Source organism: Mytilus galloprovincialis, chromosome 10 (genome assembly GCF_965363235.1).
Source record: "Mytilus galloprovincialis chromosome 10, xbMytGall1.hap1.1, whole genome shotgun sequence".
Lineage (NCBI taxonomy): Eukaryota > Metazoa > Mollusca > Bivalvia > Mytilida > Mytilidae > Mytilus > Mytilus galloprovincialis.
This window is the reverse complement of record NC_134847.1, coordinates 606868-613199: the sequence shown is the minus strand read 5'-3', so window position 1 is coordinate 613199 and position 6332 is coordinate 606868. Positions and strand designations below refer to the sequence as shown.

Genomic DNA, 6332 nt, shown 5'->3' with positions numbered 1-6332 from the left:
GGGTCAAGTTCGGATGACACTGCCAGTTGGGAAGTGTACACCTTACAATCATTCAATATATCAAACATAGAAAACCTATTGCTTATAGTATCTGCGATATGGACTTGACCAAAAACACTTAACTTTGTTCACTGATCCATGAAAAGGTCAAGATCAATTCAAAAACCGTGTGACAGTTATCATTTTACTGATAAGGGAGAAATTAACAATAACAAAACATTTTAAGAGGCAATGCCAGAGAAAACCAGGCAGAACTTGGAAATTTTGTTCAACAGCCTTTTTGAGATAAATGTGTTTTTGTAATGTATCCACCTTGTTTTGTTGGGAAATGACATTTTTAAAAGTCATATTGGGTTATTATGTATAAAAAAATGAATTTGATTTTTCAGTAAATTTGACTGCTTATATAGGGAAATATGGGTATTAATTTCTCAACAAAAACAGCCTACAATATAACAATTGATATATATTCTAAAAGGTGACCATGAATACAGCAGGAAATTATTATAACATCTCTGGTATCTGTTGATATGTAAATGTTCTAATGCAGTAAACTGTTGGGAAACAGCAGTTTGTTTTCGACTTTTTGGTGTTTAGACATACCAAAAGTGATGCTCTTCAATTTAAAAACCGATAAAGGTTGTAATCAGCTGTTGAACTGATGAACTTCTGCTGCATATTTTTATACATAATTGACCATTTTGATACGATTTAACAAAAGTATATAACTTTGTGGTGTTGGGAAACTTATTTCCCTCATCAAGAGATTGTTGCATACATGTACGGGTGATCTATTCCTAGACACATTGGTTTAATAAAGGCAGTTACAAATTCTGTACGGGAATGAGGATTATTTATAAGACTGAAATTATTGTACTATTTGCTGGAAATGTGGAATATGAGGAATTTAAAGCCATCCGTGAGTAGTTTTGATGATTCAGCTGGAAATGATACAGTTTGCTCCCACCTTAAAACAGTACATGATATATCATGGACAGGACACCAAAGACAAAGAAAGATCTAAATGCCATAATTTTTGGCATCTTGAAAACTGGAAAGGCGGATCTCTTTGAAGCAGATGATAGTTATAATGTATAAAAGAATTCTTTGCGACAGTTATACCAGTTGGAACAGGTAATAGTTTAAATTATGGAAGTTTGAAATTACTTCTGGGATAAATTGATACAAAAAGGCATCAATCAAAGCTGGGACTATTAAACTAGTATAAATAAGTCCCAGATCAAAGCATTCAGAAGATGTTAATAAATTTTACTAAACATACTTTTCAAAATGTCTTTTTTAAATTGAATTAAAATAAAATTATTGTTTGAATTTTCTAGACACATTCATTTGTTTGATGCTGCTTTATTTTGAAAACTAGAAGTCATTTACCAATTACAATGTTTTCCCAACTGACAATCATGAGGCCTCTTTAATAATCTCAATAAATCCCCTCTTTCCCCCATATTTTTAGTTACAATGTGAAATTAATATCTGCAAATTTATGATCTGTGCTGAATGCAATTTTATACAATATTTATTCATAATGTTCAAACATTATTTGAACATGTTGAATAGGATAATAATATAAAATAAAAAATAAATAAATTTCAGACTCAAAAGTCACAAAAGAAGAAGATTTTGTATGATCATGATGATTGCCAATGAGAAAATCATATGTACAACTACATGTATCCTCCATATACACAACAGACCATGTCATCTTATTCATTATGTTTATCATGTTTATCATTAATATGTACATGTACATCCTGTACATGTAAGCAACTACACATGAATACATTTGTATATACATGTGGAATAGATACATGTATAAAAAGATGTGGTATGAATGTCAATGATACAAATCTCCATCCAAGTCACAATTTATAAAAGACAATCCTACAGTTATCAGGATAGTCATATATGTTTATGTCAGATATACATGTAAACAGTAAGCTTAATTTGTTAAAAAGCAGGAGCAAATTGTTGCTTTTTAAATTATGAGAGTCAAATTTAATTTTTTTGTAATTTTGATTGCTACATATACAATGTACCTATATTTTACATGACCTTATGACATACGAAAGACACATATATTTTAAAGTGGTTATTGCATATATTTATTTAAAAAAATAAAACTTGTATATCAAATCTTAGATAATTGTATTGTAAATCCACTATTTAGATGGGTTCTTTTGGGACGGCAATACCTTTGTTTCATAAATTTGTTGTTTATTGTCCTTCATCATGTTCATGTCCCTAGAAACAAAATCTAGACATGATATGCACAATGGCAGATCCAGAAATTTTCATAAGTGGGGGCCCACTGACTGACCTATGAGGGGGCCTGCTCCAGTCATGCTTCAATGATTCCCTATATAAGCAACCAATTTTTCTCCCAAAAAGCCCCCTCCCCCCTAAATCCACCTCTGATACATGATACATTTACAAGGATTTCAAACTTTTAACATTTAGTACAAAACTGAAAAAAAAGAGCTTATTTTGAGATCTTGTCATTAGTATTTACAGATACATCATTGTACATTTGTACATGTACATGTATGATCATGGTGAGCATATAAGGTTAGTTTGACTCAAATATATCAAGTAAACTTGTAAAGTAATAAGTAAATCACAATTTACCTTTCTGTTCTAAATTGTTCATTTAGATCATTTTGTACATTAACCTGTCCATTTAAAATTAGAATTAATCATACAAAAAAGTCTTGTAACTTTGAAAGGTTGAATAAGTTTTCTATGTTTTAATATGGTAAGATGTTAAGAGATCATTATATATTTTCCACAGGTTCTTAGGATAATAAAATAACTAATTTGATATTAAATACAATTTTCCAAATTCAATTCAAAGAATAATTGATCACCTGATAAGCTGTTATTTCTTTAAACAGATAAAAGATACATCAGCTGACAGACTTACATGAAGAGGAACCTTTAATTAGAGAAATGGATCAACTTGATTTTGAAGTTAACCTACTGCATTTATATGAAAAATTCAGAAGTGAGTACCAGTATCTCTTAAAGTACATTTTTTACATGTTTATCTTCATTTAGATAGAGTACCATATAAGATAAAGTATGTGGAATCTTAAATCCAGTATATATACTAGACATTATACAATAACATCAGTACATACATGTACATAATGCAAATCATAATAAGAAGGCATAACAATTGAACTGTTAAACAATTATTAGAAGACCCGTGTCACCTTAATTTAAGAAAAAATTAAAACACAGAAAACACATAGACAAAAATTAATGAGACCATGTACTCCAGATATGCAAGAAGGGTTTTAATCTCCCACTACAAATGAATATGAAGTCCTGAATGTGAAATCCTCTAAAAAATTATATTAAACTTCAAATATGTGTACTTGAATACATGTATATATAATATTCAAATTCATCTTATTTAATATAATTAATTTAAAACATTTTCAAGCAAAAAACTGATGTATAAATGTATAGCTTAACTGTTCCTTTATTTTTTTTCAGGTGACTAAGCTAAAAGAAAAACACACATGAAAATATAACCAGTTTGGCACCATCAAAGTGACCAACATAACATTTGAATACCTTTTAAGTTTTTTATGTATATGTTTGACTATTGGTAATATTTCGGCAGTTTCTTCAGTAAATGAGACACATCAATGTTGAAAATGACAATTTTGATAGAGGACAATTATAAGACTACCAACTTTATTGTTTATGGATCTTTATCTTTTAAAATACTACTGGATGTCTAAAAGAATATTTCAATTTCTTCTGAAACTATTTAGATATTTATTATGTTTCATGTGTTTATAGGCAAATATTTATATATGTCATTTATGTTAAGCAAGGGTTAATATCATGTATATGAATTAAAAAAAAGATGTGTATGTGTTGAACTTGATTAAAAAAAATCCAAATTATTACAGAGTAACAGAAAATGGGATCAATGTATATTAAAACAAATCTGTTAAAAGGAAAAAAAAAGTCAAAAGTTGTATTTTTCAAAATAATTGTGTTAATATTTCTGTGCTATTTAGAAATATGTGCACCAAAAAAAATTTTTTTTTTTATATAAGTATCATTGTGGTATGCCCTTGATTATTTTTTGTTTTGTGCAGTACATGCATTTGAATCTTGTTCAAAATCCATCGATTGAATAAACATGATAAACTAATTGTTATGTTAACACTGTAGCTAAGTATATGTCACATTTAATCAGGCCAAGTTATCCATCTTATAAAAAAAGGGGGATTTGATATGATTGCCAATTTCACAGCTACATGTACGGTACCTATCATAGTTATCTTTACGTCATAATCCTTGTGACGTATGGGAAGAATTATCTGTTGTCTTATTCTGACTTTTATACAAACCAAGTGATGAAGATAAACAATGCTTCTATTTCCAAAGATTGTGAAGAAACTGCTATGGAACACAATAAAATCAGAAGATGTAGTATAATTGTAATGAGACAACTCTCCATTAAGAGACCATACAATGTAAAAGTTTATAGTAATAGGTACAGCCTTTAATAAAGAAATAACCACTCTGCATATCATATTTGATTTTGCAAAAACCAAGAGCATGCTTATTCTGTCACTATCAAGTATATATGTGCATATACTAATGTATTCATCTTGTGTCCGTCCTCTAACTAAAGCTGACCTTGGAAAAATGATTTTAAATCCTCCCCCCCCCCCCCTCAAAAAAAAATTAAATGGACAAGATCTATGGTCATGATGGTCATGCCAGTTGGGAGTTCAGAATATATTAGGTTAAAAAATGAGGATCTAATCAGTTTTCATATGACTGCAAACAATTTTTGGGATCATATAATGGTATTATGTCGTCATCGTTGTCGTCTGAAGACACATTAGTTTCCGGACATTAACTTTAGTTTTATTGAATGGATTTCTATGAAATTTAGTAAGAAGGTTCAATACCCCCAAAACGAAGGTTGGGATAAATTTGGGGATGATGGTCCATGGAACACTACACATTATCTTGAGGTGCTGCACACATGTGCCAAATATCAAAAGATTTTGTCACAGGGCAAACAAATCATGCTCCCTACACAAAAGTGTAAACAAAAATAATCTTTTTACTTTGAAGTCAAAGGTCAAAGTACTAGTACAGCCAAAAATTGTATTGTAGGTATCTGTGGCATTGACTTATGATCTATATGCCAATTCAATGAAAATGTTCTTGCATTTTCCAACGAAGTACTTTCATGGTGAAAATTGTACAAACAAGGACAAGAAATGTATAGTGTACATTTTATGGTTGCTATGGCAACCAAATGAACAAAGTGGTGATGGGAATGCAACTTTTTTTCTTTAATTTTTTTCATCAAAAACTATCACTTAAACATGATAAATACAATAAAGATGCAAAAGTTTATGGTATTTTGCAACTTAATCGATGTAATACCATTTTGGTTTGCCAAAGCAAAATTTTCTCAATTTTACAATTTTCTCTATTTTTGCATTTTTTTTTTTATCTTATTTTTTTTAAATAAAAAAGATACCAAAAGTTTTATTTCCATTATGTTTTACACCAACATAGAACTAGACTTCCATGTAGGTAATTTAGTCATAAGTGGTGTTTTCCTCTGGTAATGAATAATTGAAAACGGTTGGAAACTGTTTTTTTTTCAATTTTCCTTATTTTAGCATTTTTTTACCTTATTTTTTGAAAAAAATCAAAGAGATACCAAAAATTTTATTTTTATTATTTTTAACACCAACATAGTACTAGAATTCCATATAGGTAGTTTAGTCATATCTGTTGTTTTTCTCCGATGACGGATAATTGAAAACAGTTAGAAACTGGCTTTTCTCAATATTCTCAATATTCCTTATTTTAGCATTTTTTTACCTTATTTTTAGAAAAAAATCCAAAAGATACCCAAAATTTTATTTTCATTATTTTTTACACCAACATAATACTAGACTTCCATACAGGTAGTTTAGTCATAAGTGTTGTTTTTCTCCGATGATGGATCATTGAAAACGGTTAGAAACTGGCTTTTTCCCTATACATTTCAATGAAAATTAGCAGTTTGAGCCCTTATATTGAATTTCATTAAAAAAAATGTCAAATTCAAAAATTTAAAAAAAATAATTATATTTTCCCAGTCAGTATGTTATACTGAAAGGGTAAAATATATGTTTGACCAAATTAATTTTTTTTAGTTGAACAGTCCTGCCTGGTGCTCTCTGACATTGCCTCTTAACTTCTTTTCAAGTATTCATTCAACCATATCCTCATTTCAAAACGCATTGACTGTTCGTTATTTAGCGACAATCTATACA

General features: G+C 29.3%; 1 long non-coding RNA gene across 1 annotated transcript; it reads left to right on the top strand.

The window, feature by feature from the left end:
- The first annotated feature begins 975 nt into the window (after positions 1–975).
- On the top strand, positions 976–3910 carry LOC143049620 (uncharacterized). The gene is made up of 3 exons (XR_012970273.1): positions 976–1134; positions 2913–3022; positions 3520–3910. It is a non-coding gene; the product is annotated as an uncharacterized LOC143049620 (long non-coding RNA).
- The last annotated feature ends 2422 nt before the right edge of the window (positions 3911–6332 follow it).